General features: G+C 51.4%; 1 protein-coding gene across 4 annotated transcripts in view; it reads right to left on the bottom strand.

The window, feature by feature from the left end:
* Positions 1-16959, bottom strand: part of ASAP1 (ArfGAP with SH3 domain, ankyrin repeat and PH domain 1) — a 350132-nt gene extending 333173 nt beyond the window's left edge. For 2 of the 4 annotated variants that reach the window (XM_045078133.1, XM_045078130.1), the window contains exon 1: positions 16702-16958. The gene's annotated coding sequence lies outside the window, so the exon portion shown is untranslated. Of the gene's footprint in view, positions 1-16701 lie in introns of all 4 variants that reach the window. The other 2 variants (XM_045078132.1, XM_045078131.1) reach the window with 2 other exon arrangements.
* Between the last annotated feature and the right edge of the window lie 1452 nt (positions 16960-18411).

Below are 18411 nucleotides of genomic sequence, written 5' to 3' on the forward strand. Positions count from 1 at the left end.
ATCTGAAACAACTTAAATGCCTACCAGTAAAGAATCGATTTAGTAAACTATGGCATGTCTCTAGCCATCAAAAATGATCACGTAGAAATTTATTTGCATGGAGACTCCCAATATATTAAGTGAAAAATAAATCAGATTATTGAAGTACTCGTTGTGTAAGATGTTGCCACCATCTGCAGAAACCAGGTAGCTGAGAGTCTATCTGCAGAGCGGTCATCTCTCAGCAGCTGGAGATCACCATCTTCCACTCTACTTTTTCCTGTTCTTTCTGGGTTTTGTTATTTTTATCAGTTTGTATGACATTTAGATCCAGGAGGGGTGGGGGTATAGAAATGTGCATAGTTAGTGGCTGCCCATGCGGCAGGTGAAGGGTTAAGGGAAATGAGTGACAGCCCATGGGGAGTACGGCTGGGGTACCGAAAACGTTCTAAAGACTGAGGGGTGCACAACTCGGGGACTCTATTAAAAACCACTGCCTTCTGCACTTGGAATGGATGAATTACACGGTATATGAATTATATCATGTGAAATATAATTTAAAAATTAACCATTAAAGGGTAAAAGGCCTTTGTTTTTGTTAAAAAACAAAAGAACAAAAAATAACACAGAGCTGAGCTGGGAAATGGGGAGCAGCGCACGACACTTTCCCATGGGACTGCGGGGATCCACTCTCTGGTGTAGATACACAGAATCCAGCCAACACAAATTTCTGGATACGCTGTCCCAGACCTGTCCCCCAGTCCAGGAGGGTGCTGGCTCATTGGACACCAGGCTCCCCAGGCTCCAGCTCCAGGAACCCACACACCTGTCCTGTGTAGACATGCCCTGAGACCACCTCTGGCCAAGGGCCTGTGGGCACGCCGACTCCAACAGAAGCCTCTCCACCTCGCCATCCTCGTCTTCCCCTTCAGAACGCCCAGAGCCGCCTTGCAGGCTTGAGACTTTTGAACAATTGAAACCTCCCAGGGACACGCTGGCATCAGAACCCACCCGGCGTGTCATTCTCGGCTCCCAGCAGGTGGTGAAAGGGACTCACAAGAGCCCTTCCGGAGCCCCCACCGCATGGCAGGCACTTGCCCTGCACTGCAGTCAAAACACAGCGGCCTCCTGGAGCTCAGAGACCAGCAGAGGGCAAGGACAAGGATAGATCAGTGTGACAGATGTTGGGATACGGGTAAGCACAGGGGTATACCGGGGGCACCAGAGATAGCTCCAAACCCTATCTTAGGCACCAGGAAATGATAGGTCCATTACCTACATAATAAACATGAAGAATGGGGACAGTTTATGTCACGCTCTGGGAAAGGGGGTGCATTACTGTCCTTAAGGAGCTCCATCTGGTCAGCGGACTTGGTGCATGGGACCTACGAAGTTCTCCCCTTCTCCCAGGAATGGCTGAAGTAGAAGATGGTTTAGTTGAGTCAAGGGGTGAGGATCCATAAATCCAGCCCTCTTCCACAGCTTCTGCCTGGCCCAGGCCACCGTCACCTTCTGCCTACATTATTCCAACAGGTTCCTAACCATCTCTTCTACTCTTGCCCCCTCCAAACTATTCTCTACAGCAGGAAACTGATTTAATAAAAAAAAAAAAAAAAAGGGAAGGCAAGATCATACCACTTCTCCTCTGCTCAAAACCTTCAAAGAACTTCCTTCTTTGCTTAGTATAAAAGAAAAAGTCCCCAAAAGGCCCAGCAAGGGCATGCCCCCCCTAACCTATGCCATCACCTTTTTCCCTGATCAACAACTGCCCCATCACATATTCGATGCCACACTGGCCTTCCTGAGGTTCCTTGAACAAGGTCCCACATGCAGCTACCCCAGGGCCTTTGCACTCACTACCCCCACTCTCTAGGACACATTTTACCCCAGACTGCCACATGCGCACTCCCTCAGCTCCTCTTGATCTTTGCTCAAATGTCACCTTTTCAGGGAGAGTTTCCTTGACCATTTCATTTGACAGAGTACACCCCCTCAGCACTCCCAGTCTCCTTTCCCATAAATATTTCCCCGTAAGTACTTTTCATCATCTCATACCCATACATTTGATGTCTGGCTGCTCTCTGGTTGGAAGATTAGCTCCATGAGGACAGGGATTTCCCCCTGTTGTGTTCACTGGTGTTGCCGAGCCCCTAGAATAATGCTGGTGTGCAGTGTAAACTCAAATAAGTGTGGAATAAATACCAAGGTTTGTCGCCAGGGTGGCTGGGAGGAGGATGCCTGAGAGTCATCACCAGACAGAGGGGCAGAGGAGGGCTGGTGGGGGAGGGGCACTTCAGCAGAAGAGGTCAAGGGGCAAAGAACATGGCCACTCTGTGCCCAGAGACGATTTTTAATCCATCCAAGGCTAGGAAGTCTTTACCTGCTTTTCCACAATATTCTAAGTAATTAGAGAGCAGGAAGGACAAATGTCCTTCCTGCCAGTGAGCATCACGGAGGCACTCCCGGAGCCCCCACATCTCCTTCCCTCCTCACAGGGACCCTACCTCCTATGTTTCCGACAGGGACTTTGCTCCCATGAAGTGCAGGTCTTCCCAGACACCAATTCTCTTTCCACCTCTGATTATTGGGTTTTATAAGTAGCACAAAGCCCTTTTTCAGAGTTTAAGAGGAGAAGAAGCAACTTTATTCATCAGGGCTCCCAGAGGCCCCCAAACATATCCTAGATGAGCTCATTTTCATCCGTGCTCCGCAGTGGGTGTCAGCTGCATGCAGAAACGTGGGCCCCAAAGCAGGCCAGAGTGGGCCTCCTCACCCAGGACTCGGACCCAGGACTCTCACATGCCCACAGCCTCACCCGTTCTACCACACCACTGTCTCCACGACCCAGCAAAACTCAGACTATTACTCTGTCCCTGCTTTAAGCTCGGGGTTTGTTCCCTCACATCCGGACTTTCTCCCACTGCCCCACCCAGGGCGGCTGGTGCACAGGGCAGAGATGTAGGAGGTACAGCTGAGCCCCCCTGGGGAGGGCTGTTTCTGAAGCACAGAGTTGCCCAGCTCACCGTCCTGGAGACAGGATTAGGGCCAGCCTCCTCCCCAGTCTTGTCCTGGCTCACTTTTCCAGACTCTGGGTGCTTCTACTCCCTGAGTCCCTGGGGACACCCCTTCCCCATCCCACACACGGAACCCTTCTCCAATCCCTGGCACACACCGGCTGTGGCTACTGTCCTGTGCCAGTCTCTGCCTTTGACCCCAAAGCCCCTCGCATCCCTTGTCTGCTCTATGGATGCCCTTTTTAATACAGTCACACGGCAGATGGAATGTCACTTGGTCTCCTGCTCCTGAGTGTCCCTCTCAGCCTCCAGGCTGGGAGCACAGACTGCTAACCTCCTGTTCCCAGAGTGACATCGGGGAAGTTCTCAACAAGCGCCATGCGGAGGCTGGAGGAGAGCAGACGGGTGGAGGCCTGGATGTTTGCTGAATGAACGCCTCAGGCCGACCTCCAGTCACGTGCAGCCCTCGTTTGGGTCAGTCTGGGGTTTCTGGGGCTGCCCCTGGACAGCACCCACGATGAGGCACCTTAAAAAAACAGAAACTCAGGGTGCCTGGGTAGCTCAGTGGGTTAAAGCCTCTGCCTTCAGCTCGGGTCATGATCCCAGGGTCTTGGGATCGAGCCCTACATCAGGCTCTCTGTTCAGTGGGGAGCCTGCTTCCTGCCCCCCCCACCCCCCACCCACCTGCCTCTTTGCCTACTGGTGATCTCTGTCTGTCAAATAAATAAAAATAAAATCTTTAAAAAAACAACAACAACAACAACAGAAATTCACTCTCTTACAGCTCTGGACACCAGAAGTCTGAACTCAAGGTGTCAGCAAGGCCACCCCGCCTCTGAGGCCACCAGGAAGAATCCTTCCCCGCCTCCTCCTCATCTGTGGGGTTGGCGGCAGCCCCTGGCACTCCTCAACTTACCCTGTCCCTGGATCCTCGGATCAGCTTCGCTGTGTGCATGCCTGCCTGTCGCTGTGTCCCAAGTTCCCCTTTCCATAAGGACACCGGACACAGTGGATTAGGATCCACCCTAATGACCTCATTTTAACTTGACTACCTCTATAGAAACCTTATTTTCAAATGAGGCCACATTCTGAAGTCCTGGGGGCTAGGACTGCACGTATCGTTTTTGGAGAGTACGGCTCAACCCCTAACCATCATCATCGTCAGGTCAGGGCATGTTTGCACTTGCAGTCGGCATGCGCAGGCCATTCTCACTGTTCTCTTCGTGCTACCACATGGAGGCCTCCCACGACCCTGGCAGATGGCAGTCCCGTTCTCCCCGGTGACAAGCAGCAAGACTGAGGTTCAGGGAGGCTCGGAACCTGCCCAAGATGAGCAAGTGCGAAGGCCAGCCAGTAAAAGGCTGAGTTAGGACTCATCCTAAGTCCAGGATCCAAACCCTTACCAACCGTCTACACCACAGAAGCTCTGTTTCTGACGAGGTGATTACCCTCCACAGCCTTCTGTTTCTGCTCCAACATGGTTCCTCTCTGCAAATGCTCAGTATTGTGACTGCCTTCAAACCAAGAGCTTGAAATATCATCACTGAACTCAATTTACCTCGACCAACTCCTAGCTTCTTCCAGGATGGGAACACCCCACACAGATACACGTTAGGTCCACTACACTCTTTCCAGAAAGCACGCACATATGTCACTAATTCACACGGCCCTGCTTATGCACACTCTTGTGTTTGCTGTTGCCTAGAAGAGCTGTGTGGATGGCCTCACCCTTTTTTGGGATGACACATTCCTGGACCCGGGCTACCCGCCCCCAGGAGGCACTCCTGGAAGTCGCAGCGGCCAGGGGACAGACTCCGACTCTGTCAGGGCGTGGAGTCAGGAAGCCACTTCCTCCTCCACACGAACCGCCTCCCCCACCCCCGCCGAGAGGGTGTCCCGCTCCCTCCAACCCTTACAGGCCTTGACAGAGTTTCTCAAACGTATTGAAAGAGATGTTGTCACAGCCTAAGCGGAAAGAGAACAAAGGACTAATTTGTTCGACAAACGTCGAGTGAAGCGCATCTGGTCCACTGTGCGGTGAGCACTAAGGACTCCCTCAGGTGAATACGACTGTCAGGGAGGGAGAAGTACAGTGTGTGCACATGTGCCCATGCTCAGGCCGGCCCTGTGATATATTTCCTCCCTCACCCATCACTCAGGCAGCCTGTACCCATTTCACAGGTAGAGAAATACAGGCTCAGCAAGGTGAGTGGCTCGTCCAAGGGCACTCAGTGAGTAAGACAGCCAGGCCTGACCCCAGGTCTCAGCAGCTAGACAGTCGGGGCTGCTTTCTTCCTCACATGACCGACGGGGCTCTGGGAGGGGGTACTGAGGCCGGTCGAGCCAGAGGGTGATGCCAGTCTGGTTTTAAGGAGCTCTCCCTGGCATCAGCGTGGAGGACATGAAAGGGAGGGCACTGAGCTAGGAACTGGCTAGATGATTCGGGAGAGATGGCACAGAAGCCTGGCATGAGGCAGGAACAGTGGGCACACACAGAAAAGGCCACACCAGAGGTCTGGGACAGGCTTATTCAGAATTGGGCTGGTCTGGGAGATGAGTGAGAAGGAAAGGTGATGAGCCGCAGGTCCTAAGAAAGTCCTTCGTCTTCTCAAGGTTCAGACCTTGGAAGCAGGGACACCAGGAAAACCACGTCACAGCTCCACTTCCTGATCCCCTTAAACAGGAACCCAAGAGCCGAAGCCGTGGGAGGAGAAGATAAGGAAGCGAAGATAAGCCTCCCTTCTTCCTCGCTTCTTCCTCCTCCGTCTCTCACGGCAGCCCAAACACAGCACACCAGGGGATGCGCAGACTGGTAGGACCAGGAGCTGGAGAAGGTTGCAGTCTTGCGACACAGACATGACTCAGCCTCGCAGACGAACCAGAAAGCTTAGTGTCGTCAACAGCAACCCCTCCTCTCCAGGCCCCTCATCCGTCAGTCCCCAAGCCATCCGAATGCATCCAAAATGGTCTGCCTGCTTCCAGTCCTTGCCCTACACACCGAGTCCACTCAATGCAACACAGCCAGAATCCTCTTTCTAAAGGACAGCGTCACAAGACTCCCCTGCCTCAAACCTTCAAAGGCTCCTCTGTGGTCTCAGGATAAAGTCAAAGCTCCTGGACGTGGCTCTTCCTGCCTTCTCCTCCAGCCTCAGTGCACCCCACCTCAAATGTCAGCTTCCCCCCATGCTTAGCTCCCAGCCCAGACTGGGCTGTGTCTATCACCCACATCTTTGTTTCGGTGGTCCCCGACACCTAGAATTTTCTTCCTTTCTGTTTGCTCTTTCCCAGTTACTTAATATCTAACTCAAGGATGACACCTTGTAGAAAGGCCTCCCTGACCCTCCCTGTAAGGGGGCATCAGGCACCTTTCTGGAAGTACCTGGTGATACCTCATGTTCCCGCATGACCACACAAAACACACTGGCTCACAAGTTCCTGTGCGTGCCTGTCCTCATTCATGAAAGATGATGCTTAGGGTATGACACTACAGCTGGCTACTCAGTAGGCACTTAGTAAAGAACGAGATGGGGAGGGAGAGAGGGAGAGACCACAAATGTTACAGGTACCCAAAGAATAAGATAAGTACTTACAACAGGAAGGACTGGGGAAGACTTCTCAGAGAAGGTGCATGTGAACCATACTTTTTTTAAAAGTTGGATTTTGAGTAGGTGGAGAAGCTAGGGAAAGGGCTATTCAGGTGGACAAACACAGCAAGACAGTGAAGGTATGAAACTATATGATTTGGTGGTATATTTCAAACAAGGTGGTGAGCTAACACATAGGGTGAGTGTGTGTTGGGGGAGTGGTATAATGGACCCCAAATCATCTATATTTCACATAAGGTGGTCATCCCTTTGTGTATTGATACAAATCGTTTTGGGGCTAAAGTAACAGAAAACTTAAAACTTAACTCAAAAATAGTCTAAAATTAGGGTTTTCAGTGTCTTGTTCCTTCCATCCTTCTGTACTGAACAGGCTCAACATGGTCTTCCTAAGCAAGTTCCCTCATAGTCCTAAGATGGCTGCCACCGTTCCAGGTATCACATGCCAATCCCACTATGTCCCATAGCAGAAAAGGCTGTCTTCCTAAATGTCTCCTTTTAATATGGAGAAAAATCCTTCTCTATTCCCCCAACCCCAGAAATTTCTCTTCTTATTTCATAGCCACACCTCTGTCACATGCCCATGGATAAGCAAATCACTGTCAAGGGGAGCAGGACCATAGTGATTCCACCCCCCCCACCCCATCCCCCGCAGCCCAGGGCTGGGACTGACCTCCCTAAAGCCCCTAGAAGGCAAACTTCTGAAGATTAATGTTCCGGGAGCAAGGAAGGAAAAAGGATGTTAGATAAGCAACCAAGTGTCTGCTACACCTTCTCACTCACTCACCTCCAAGTGTACCATTAAAACAGTGTAATCTGCGAATACTCCACGTCTCCACCCTTCTATGATTCTATTTTTAAGTCCAAGGAAGTAACTGTCCTAGGGAGAGGAAACTTGCAAAATGCTATTAAGGGAAGGTCTATAAACAACACTGCAGTTGGCTTTTCTAGATCAGGACTTCTGTGATGGCGGGGGGGGGGGGGGGGGACAGAGAATATCAGGGATGATTGCATGATTGCATTCCAGCAAGAAACCCCAAAAGCTGCTTTACTCTGAGTTTTACCTCTCCCCTTGAATAAATGTTTTCCTTAAACCTCCAAAAAAAAAAAAAAAAAAACAGCACATTCCTACCACAAAGACTTTGGTCCAGCTAGTCTCAGGCTTGAATACCCTTCCCGACTCTCTCCATTAACTGAAATCCTGCCCATCCCGGAAGACTGGGGTCAGATGGCACCTCTTGACCCAGAGCTTTACCGACTCTGCACCCCCCACCCCTGCCCCAGGGTGACTGTCTTCTCTCTCTGTACACTTGGGGCTATTCCTTTGTAACTCTCCCTTGGTGTGGGCAAGATGTGGTCCAAAATGATAAACACTTCTCTTTCTCTCCCAATCATCTAGGAGAAATTCTAGCACGTGAACTTTGGTTTTTCATCTTTGTGTCCCAGGTGCTCCAGCAAAGGGCAGGATATGCAGGGAAAGTTGTGCACCAAGGACAAGACTCTTTAAATGGAATCAGTTCATTCATGTGTCTTCCCTATCGATCATGTAAACAGGAATTTTTATCCCATTTAGAACTCACTCACTTCTGTTTAGTAGTCATGATATGCCAAGAACAAAGCCACTTTCTCTATATATTACTTCATTTAACACCATTTTTTAAAACCTGCAAAACTTACATTTTTTAAAAGCTTTAAAAATGTATAGAAGAGGAACCTAAAAGCTCTGAAAGGCTAAGGGCAGAGTCTGCTAAGGCCACATGAGGAACTGGGGCATAAAATTCAAATTCAAGTCTTCAGAGGCAATATTGCATCATGGTCAAGAGTGTGGGCAATGAACAGATCCCTTTGCTTAAAATTCTGTCCCCCATGAGCTATATGACCTTGGAGAAGTTAGTGTCTGTGCATCTGTCTCCTCATGTATAAAATGGAGATTAAAAACAGTGGCCCCCAAGAGCAAAAAACAGTACCTATTTTATTGGGTTATTATAAGGATTAAATGAGCTTATATTGTGGAACAGCTTAGAATAGCACTTGATGTGTTAATGCACAAGAAATATTAGCTATCCTTGATTCTAAGCCCAGTGGTTTTCACATTGCATCATGACAAATGCCCCTATCCCGCCCTGACCAAATCACTTCCCCCACGAAAGAGGGACATGGACAAGACAGACCCAGAAGAAATCATGAGTTCTACCACCCAGAGGAATGGCCTCACAGAACAGGGGGTCAAAGGTTATGATGGCAACGCAATGCAGAAATTCATCTTGCATCTCCCAGGGGCACCTCAGCCCTCATTTTGGGTCCCAGGGGAAGTTTCTAGACTATCACATGAGACACAGGCCAACTCAGCACCCAAATGCCTAACTTCCGACCATACATACACCAAAGACCCCTTAATCTGAATCTGAACAAGCTTTGAGGACTTGAAATGCTTGCTGCCCTTCCCTGGGAAAACCCAGTGCCCCTAGTGGTTGTGAGGCAAGACAGAAAGAGCCTCCAAAGCAACGTGCCCTTGGAGGACACACTGCCCCACAGGCCTGGAAGATAAGAAAAATACTTGGCCCTCTGAAGCTCCCACTTTCCCGCTCTTGCTCTCACTGTAACTGGGTCAGGAGTTACCACCTTTACTGCAGATGGCAAAGTGTGATTCCACGATGGGAGTGACTATTCATCAAAGAACCGTAACTAGTCAGTTATCAGTTGCTGGACTGGAACTCGGGACTCTGAGTCATCATTCAGTACGACTTTTCATGATCTTATTCTGTCCTCTGCATATGATGTCTTCTTCAACCACATTAATTTCCTTTCTTGTTTGCTTCCATTTTTCCCAAACATTTGCGGTCTGCTCTGCACCGGGTGTTCCGAAGACAAACAGGCATTTTAAGACCCAGCCCCAACTTGCCCCCACCCCGTTCTGCAGGGCAAACAGAGGTGCTCAGCAAGTGCTTGCTGATCGGAATGAAATCTTTTTGTTGCTGCTGTTTTGATATGGGGGGTTCTGGTTTTCTTTTCTCAAAATGGCAATTTTTACCTTCCTGTAAATGTCCTTCCTCTTCCTAGTCTGAAAAAGAAGACTGAATATGTGAAGCTGGCTGGTCTCCGCTTGGCATCTACAAAAGGACAGGAGAGCTGAGACCCCTCTACAAAGCTAGGACCCCATAGGGACCCTAGCCTCCCATGAAAGAGGCCCTGAACTCCTTCTCCTTTCAGTGCAGAGAAATGGTGGCAAGTAATCTTATCTGCCTCAGGATCTGGGTGGGGGAGAAGGCTCCTGTGCAAACATCAAAGCCCTAATTGTGGGTGGAAAACCCAAACCTGCACCTCCAGCCTAGCGTTAAACATCTCAGGTCCTAGAGCTAGCACTAGTCCTGGATCCAGGAAACCTTTGGAGCCCCTACCGAAGCATAAAACCACTCTGCAGAGACACTTCTGCTACCCAGGACAGGTAAGCATAATGGGGCAATTCCAAAGACAATGTCAGTATATTTAGAACAAAGGTATGAAGTAAGGAAGAGAAGCCCTAAAGAAAGAACACGACAAAAGGACTAAAGGCTGGGGTGATCTGAAAGAGAACCGACCAAAGACATTTTCTAGAAGGAAAATGTAGGGTCACTGAAAATAAAAGCTCAATGACGAGAAAATTCAATGAGCACGGCAACACGGCTGAGCAACTGAAGCCAAGGCACGTGACTCGGCTCCCCGGTCAGTGCCTGCCATGTGCTCGGGCCGGCACGAGAGCTGGAGGCGCTCCGTCTCAGGGAGAGGCCACCACGTGAACAGACTCGCGTCCACACAAGATGGCTGTCGTAATGCCATTCACGGAATCCTCACGAGGGAAGCTTTTCTGACATTCTCCCAGTTGGGAACACAAAGTGTGAGAGCAGAAGGAAAGGTGGGGTCAGTAGCAGGCCTCAGAATCGTCTGGTTTCCTGTCCGCTGACCCTGCTGTGGAACTGGCCTGTATCTGTCAAGGTCCAATTACAAAGGCATGGTTGAGCACCCCCCTCCCCATCTGCAATACCCTTTAGGCTTGGAAATAGTTTTAAGAATGAGAAATAGTGCCAAGAGCCCCCTTAAGCCCTCTGCCTGAGCTTACCCAGAGTTAACATTTCATTCCACGGGCTTTTTCCTTCTCTTCCCCCTCACTCGTACTAGTTTTTACAACATCTGTCATTTTTTTTTCTGAACCTTTGAACTAAGTTGCACATATCATGGATTTTTGCTTGAGCCCTCTTACTGCGTGTCTACTCGCAAAGATAATTATTTCGGTTCAAAACTAGAACCAAACGCACACACAGTAGTGTGCACCCAGGAGGAGTCTCACGAAGGCAGAAGGCGCGCCGGGAAACTCACAATTAGCCTTGATGAGGGAAACGCGGGCCATTCCCCAGAAGCCACAGCAGGCGTTGTCTTGACTCCCTCCTTCCTGCTCTGCCCACGGAGGAGGATCTGCACCCGCGTGGTCCGCCCGAGCCCCCGCCACATGGGGGGAAGCGCAGATGGCAAGCACTCTTCTTTGTCCCAAATGTAACCAGACTCCAGAGGAGGGATCCCAAGCTCCACTCTCTCTTCTGTTTTTCTAACTTGGTGCCTTTCGCATTTCCTGACTTAAAGCCGTAAAGGAAGAGGAAATGCCAAAAATATTACAAGATGAGTTAGTTTGTGGCATTTCCAAGGATGGGGACGGACAGAACTGTCAGGGGAAGCTCGGGCAGGAGGAGACCTCTGCCTCCATGCAACCCAGCATGCCTGTGGCCAGCAGAGTTCATGAGGCTCTCCGAAACGCTGACGGTGTCCGGGAAGCCGGCTGTTTCTGGAGAGTATCCGGGGCAGGCGCCCATTTTCTCCAAATAACCCAGAGGATGTTAGAAATCTGGTCGTAATTACCTCCTCACAATGTGCAATGTGGCTTCACAACACATCCTGGTGTGTTTCCCTGACTTTCAGAAGATGGGGCCACCTGCCGCACTCTGCCAAGCCAGGCCCTCCAGTTACTTTTTCCACTAGTGGTTCAGTGGATCTGTCCTGATGGAGCCACACGCTCTCTCCTGAGTGTGCTGGTGGCCTGCTTTGCGAACAGGGCCGGCTGAGGCTGGGGACACTAGCTGTAGCTCTGAAACCAAGGTTCCAGCTGCATAAAAGGAACACACGGTGCTGGGATTCACACTGTGACAGGAAATCAGCCATAGCAGTCTTGAAGAGAGTACCAACACGTCACACTCCTCAGTCCTTTCTTTCTTTCTCCTTTCTTCTTTAAAAAGAGATTTTATTTATTTATTTGAGGCAGACAGATAGTGACAGAGAGCGTGAGCAGGGAGCGAGTGAGAGGGAGAAGCAGGCTCCCTGCTGAGCAGAGAGCCTGATGTAGGGCTGGATCCCAGGACCCTGGGATCATGACCTGAGCCAAAGGCAGACACTTCACTGACTGGCCAACCCTGGCACCCCTCCCAGCCCTTCTGGGAGTGAATACTGGGTAGGTGGGTGGGGAAAGGGCTTTCAAGGGTTGGATTTTTTAAAAAAAATTTTAAATTTTTTTAGAGACAGAGATTGAGAGCATGAATGGGGCGCGGGCAGAGGGAAAGAGAGAGACTCTTAAGCAGGCTCCACACGCAGTACGGAGCCCAACATGGGGCTCAATCTCCCAACCCAAGAAGAGATCATGACCTGAGCTGAAATCGAGAGTCAGACACTTGACCCAAGGAGCCACCCAGGCACCCCCAGGGGTTGAACTTAAATTATCCCTGAGGCAGGAAGAGAAAAGTTATTATCCCTGTGTTGGCAGTGCACAGTTTGGCCTACAGCGCAAAGAAAGCGCAGTGACATGAATCCTCACGGCATTCTCATGTAAAGCTGGGCACGGAGGAGAGCTCGCAGGAAGGAATGAATATCCCAGAGGAGGTGAAGATACGAGTAAAGCCTGACCCCGGGACTCCAGACTCCCGTAATACCTTCCCTTACCAGTTCCCAAAGATGTTCACATCCTAATCCCCAGGACATGAGAATATGCTAGTTTACCTGGGGTATGTGGCAATAGAGAATTAGGGGTAGGGGTGTGGGGGTGGGAATGGGATTAAAATTGCTAATCGCTGGACCTTATAATAGGGAGAGCATTCTAGATTATACAGGTGGCCTGATATACTTAAAAGCACCCTTGGAAATGGAACAGGGAGTCAGAAGGGGAGCCAGAGAGATGGTATGTGAGAAGGGCCAACACTGCTGGCTTTGAAGCTGGAAGGAGATCATAAGCCAAGGTATGAAGTCTCCAGAAGCTGGAAAAGGCAAGGAAACAGATTCTTCCCTAGGCTCTTCTCTTCTGAGTCTTCCCTATTCCTTTTGGAGGGAAGCTTCCCTAGAGGTTCCAGAAAGAACAAAGCCCTGCGAACACCATGATTTTGGCCCAGTGAGATTCATTTCAGACTTCTGACCTCCAGCACGGTAAGAGAATAAATTTGTGTTGTTTAATCCACTAAATGTGTGGTCATTAGAGCAGGAAGAGGAGACTAATACATCATTTATCATTACACTTATCCAATATAATTCTTATTTATATGCCTCTCCATCACTCCCATCAACAACAATAATAATAGCAGCTAGCATTGGTTGAGCACTTACTATGTGACAGAGCCTGCTTCAAGTTTTTCATAAACATTAAGACACTATAAAAAGGTAACTTAGGTTGAATCCTATCATGGAAGTAGACACAGGGATCTGGGGGCCAGGGGAGCTGGAGGCGTCTTCAAGGAGGTAAAGACATGGGTATGTTTTCAAAGATGGGTAGGTGTTAGCCTGAGAGAGCCAAAGAGCGTCCCAGGCAGGAGGACCCTCAGAGGACAGCAGGGCGCGTGCCAGCCAGCACTTTGGTGGCTCTTCTGCAGCCTGGTCATTTCCACATCAGTGTCTCTAGTCCAGAGGTACCCTCTGAGGTCTGAAGTCACATGCCGTCATGTCTGTCCCAGGTGTCCACCCGGATGTCTCCTAGACATCTCCATATTAGCATGGCCAATATGGACCCTGATTCTCTCCAGAATGTGTGTGTTCTGCCTTTATTCTCCCCCATCTTCCCAAATGACAGCCAGCGGTTCACGCCAGAACCCAGGGGTCATCCTCCAGTCCCTCCCTGCCCTCACCCCCATTTCATCCATCACCAAGTCTCATCAGGTCTATCTTCAGGTTCTAACCAGGTCACACCCACTTCCCGTCACCTCCACCGGTCAAAGCGGCCACCAACATTTCTGGATTCATGCAGCCCCCCCCCCCAACTGGTCTCCCTGCTTCCACTCTGCTGACTGTGATCAACTGTTCATAAAGCAGTAAATGTAACCTCTCAAAAATGTCAATCAGATCCCACTCCAGAGCCTAAACTCGGTCCCACTTCCCTCTGTACTTGGAGGAGGGGGCGGGGTACCTCCCCAGCATGGCTTAGAACCTGCCTCCATCTGAAACCTCCCCTTCTGCCCTTCTCCCCATCTCTCCCTTCCCCTCTGCTCACTCCTTACTCACCCCTCCGCCTTGACTTCCCTCACTCCCTGGAGCACGCCCAGCCCTTTCACACACAGGAGGGCGCACATTCTGATCCCTCTGCCCGGACTGCCCTCCCCAGCAACCTCTCGTCACAGCCAGTTTCTTCTCAAGTCTTCAATCTCAGAGAGGCCTTTTCCTAGCAAAACTAGGACCACCCCCATTTCCACCCCCACCCCACTTTGCTTGGGTCAGGATTTCAGGAACAAGAATCACAATCTTTCTCTGGTGCTTCTGGGCTTGGCCTAATCCCTCCGCTGGAATGCAAGCTCCCTGAGGGCAGGCCTGGCCTATCTTGCTTTCTCCTCGGGACTTGACCCAGTGCTAGGTCAGAGCAGGTGCTCATTACGGGCTCCTAGCACCGACTAACCAAAAGAGCAAGTGTGAAGCTGACACCGAAGGAGGAGGCTGGAAACAGAAGGCCTTGAATACAGGGTCCTGTTCATCTTTGCAGGACTGGCACCTCCCACGGGGGTGTCACTTAGCAAATGTGTACTGGATGAATGAACGAATGAGTCAATTCCAGATGAATTTGAAAAGTGGCATCCTTTCTGGGCAAGGCTCCCAAAGGAGTTCCCTCTCCTCCTTAGGACTTCTTAGCAGGTGACATGCCTAGGGCACACAGAGCAAGTGCTCAGTAAATGTAAGCTGTCCTTGCTTATGTGGGGATCATCTGTGCATCCTACAGGAAAGCCTTCTTGGCGAGCCCAGGCCAGATACAGTGACTGGGAGAGAAGTGTGAGGAAACGAGAGAGGGAAAAATGAGGACCGGGTGGCAGGACCCAGTCAAACACAGCTGAGAACCCACAGGGAAAATGCAGGAGCCACATCGTCCCAGGTAACACAGGTTCCCTTTTTCCTTTAGACATCAGTCCCGTGGGTGCTGCGTGGAGATGCCAGCTGGGAGGTGGGTCCTCGTGAGGGGCGAGGGAGGGCCCCATGTGGATGCACACATTCATTTTTGGGCCTGCAAGGCTCTGACTGATTTCAAAAATCTGGCTCACTGTGGCTGGTGAGAGGTGGAGAGAATTTCAATTTCCTTCACCAAATGGCAAGCCTGCGAACAAGTCCTTTCTCTCCGACATTATCACATACTAAAAATGAAAAACCAGCCATTCGGAGCTCTCATCAGGAGAAAAATAGACGGGCTGCTTTGCTCACAAGATACAGGAGGGCTGAAAATCAAGTCCAGAGAACATCGCAGGGTACATTTTGTGCTAAGATACTACCCTTTTTTTGGACTTAGGAGTTTCTATTTTTCACAAAAGAATGGGATAGAGAAAAGTAATTCCCTATGTAATAAGCCACCCATTTTAGGCTTCAAATCCATTTGGTGGCTGAACAGTAAAGGTTAGGGAATTTTTTTAATTCGCTCTCTAAAAATACCGACTTTGCGATAACCACGTTTCTCAAAAACAGCCGCAGTAATAGATAAGACAGAACAAGAGAAGACACGAAAACAACAAAGGTTATAATGCAAGGAAGACCTATTTCCAAATGTCTCCTGCTGCCAGACTGGAAACTGCCATAGTGAAAGAAAGGAGCACTGGGCTGGGAGTCTGAAGACCCGCCGTGCCACTTGGGTAAGCTAGCTCCCAGCCTCATATGCCTAACAACAAGGGGCTGAAACAGTTGTTATGGAAGATCCTTTTTCTTTCTAAACTGTTGAGATTTGCTGTTTGCCAAAATATCTGCATCTTTTGGGGGAACAGGAACACCAACTGCAAAACAGGAAAGTCTTGGGGGTGGAGGGTTCAACAGAGATAAAACTGGCCTCAATATTCAATGGTGTTTTACAATCCCAGAAGTAATCAGCAGCCCTGGCCCCACTGTCACCCCAGAATCAAGTATCTTGCCAAGACAACCTGATAGAGTCTTCGGGAAAAGTGGAAGAAAGTTGTTGTTCTTTCCCATCAGGGCAGGTAAGGCTGAGCTCTCACGTTGACGATGGGATGGTCCCCCTGCGCTAGTGGAAGGACCAGTTATTAAAGGAAACCGCTCTAGGAACGCCCGAGAACTCTCTGGGTGCACGAAAACCGCAGGATACCAAACGCCAGCGAGTTTCTTTTTTCTTTAAAACTTCTCGTCGCTCTCAGAAAACGCAGCAGGTCCCAAAATGGCACAAGCGGGAAAAACACAAGCCACTTCCCAGGCTTCCCGTGAGCAAACCCCAAGCCCCGACTGGGAATCTTGGCCCCCGCTTTCGCTTCGTCTCACTGGCTTCCAAAGCAAGTGGCCTGGGGCCTGCCTGGCAGCGCGGCGTCCGAACCCCGGCCGGGGGCGGGCAATGCGGGGCCCCGCCGCCCCTCCACGAACCGCGGGGAACTTTCCTCCGCCGCCCGGAGAGACAATGCCGGGAGGGCGTCCCAACCGCGGGTCCCGGCGCCTCCCCGGGAGGGCGCGCGGAGCCACCGGCCGACCCCCCCCCCAACACACCGTGTCGGCGCCCCCCAGAGCGGCCCCCCGGGGTCCGCGGCCGGCGCCCTCCCCGCGCCCGAGGCGCCCCGCCGAGAGGCGCAGCCCGCAGGCGGCCGGCGCGGGATGCCGGGCAGGGGGGCGCGGACGACCCAGGGCGCCCCGCAACTCACCGGGACCGGGCGGGCCGCTGGGCATTATTCCATGGCTCCCGCGCGCCGCAGCCCTCAGCCGGGCGCCGGCGGCCCTGGGGACGGAGGGCGGGCGGCGGCCGGGAGCGACCGGCAGGGCGGGCGGCACGGGCGCGGCGGCGGCGGCGGCGGCGAGGCGCGGGAGCCGAGCGCGGCGCAGGAAGGGGCGGGCGACCATGTGCCGAGGGGAGGAGGCCGCGGAGGCGCGGGCGGCTCGGACGCTCCCGCTCGGCGGCGGCGGGCGCGGGCTGCAGGAAATCCCAGCACTTCGACAGGAAATCGGAATCCTGACTAAGCATTCCCGGCCCGGCGGCCGCTCCGCGCCGGGGGCTCCCGCCTCGCTTAACCCTTGGCCCGCCGGCACCAGGCGTGGGGGGCGGGGTGGGCACCGCGGCCTCGGGGTTGGTGGGGGGCGTCCCCCGGCTCGGCCGCACGCCTCGCGCCCCCGCCGGCCCCTGCCTCCTCGGTGCCCAGAGGTGGAAGGGTCGGGATGTGCCCAGATCAAAACCTTGCCCTTGGCGGGCCTTTCGGAGCCCCCCACCCCCCTGCCCCAACACCAGGAGGAGCCTTGTCCTCTCCCGGTTCAGTGGAGGATGAACTTGCCATCTCCTGGCAGGGTCCCCTGTTTCCAAATAAGAGCAATGACTTTACCTGGCTGCCCCCTTTCAAGGCTTCCCCTCTACTGATTTCCTCATTTTTGTCCAGGGACTTGGGGGGAGGGGGCAGGAATTTTCTCTGTCAGGAGAGTAGGGACAGCATAGACTGGATTTCACACTCTGATGCCGGCTGGAATCCGGACTTCACCTTTTTCCCCCTTGCTGTGTTACCTTGGGTAAGTCACAGAACTTCTCTGAGCTTCCCCTTCCTCAAATGTGAAATGAAGTGGTCATGCTACCCTTATCCGTTTGATTTGGAAACCAAATGTTTAGACAGGGACTGACACATTGTAAGTGCTCAAATAAATGATAGCCGTGATTGTTCTTATAACCATGAGAGGCATCTGAGAAAGGAAGGTTTTAACTCATGGGGTGTGTGCTGTGCGTATCTGTGCCTGCTTACAAAGCCTTCGAATTTCATTTTCTTTCTAATCACCCAGTGATTATTTTTCTTTGCAGCATATCAGAAACTGCTCTCCTCAGAGGAAAAGGTTGGTGGCTGTGGCAGACCCCCTTCTGGTGAAATCTGAAACAAATCTCTTGGAACTTGGGATTTTGCTCTTAAGCCAGGAGTCACGATGTTGTGGGGGTTTCTTTAAAAGTCTGGGGGCGCCTGGGTGGCTCAGTGGTTTAAGCCTCTGCCTTCAGCTCAGGTCATGATCTCAGGGTCCTGGAATCTCAGGTCATGATCGGGCTCTCTGCTCAGCGGGGAGCCTGCTTCCCCCTCTCTCTCTGCCTGCCTCTCTGCCTACTTGTGATCTCTGTCTATCAAAAAAATAAATAAAAATCTTTAAAAGTCTGGAAAGGCTTCACAAGGTATGAGAAAAGCAAAGTAAATCTCTGTCCAGTTGGGCCAGGACTGGGCAGCCAGTGGGAATGATTCACTGTGGTTTTCCACAAGCATGCCACACTTAGGGGTTTCTACCTGGAGGAGGCAGCTTGGTAGCTTTGCTGTAAGTCTTTCAAATTCCTTTGAAACCCAGTCAGACATTGAAGAGGGAGCGACATGCCCAGTGAGTGAAAACAGAAGCTTGAA

This window comes from Mustela putorius, unplaced genomic scaffold (genome assembly GCF_011764305.1).
Source record: "Mustela putorius furo isolate JIRA1106 unplaced genomic scaffold, ASM1176430v1.1 tig00000228_pilon_pilon_pilon, whole genome shotgun sequence".
NCBI classification, from domain to species: Eukaryota; Metazoa; Chordata; class Mammalia; order Carnivora; family Mustelidae; genus Mustela; species Mustela putorius.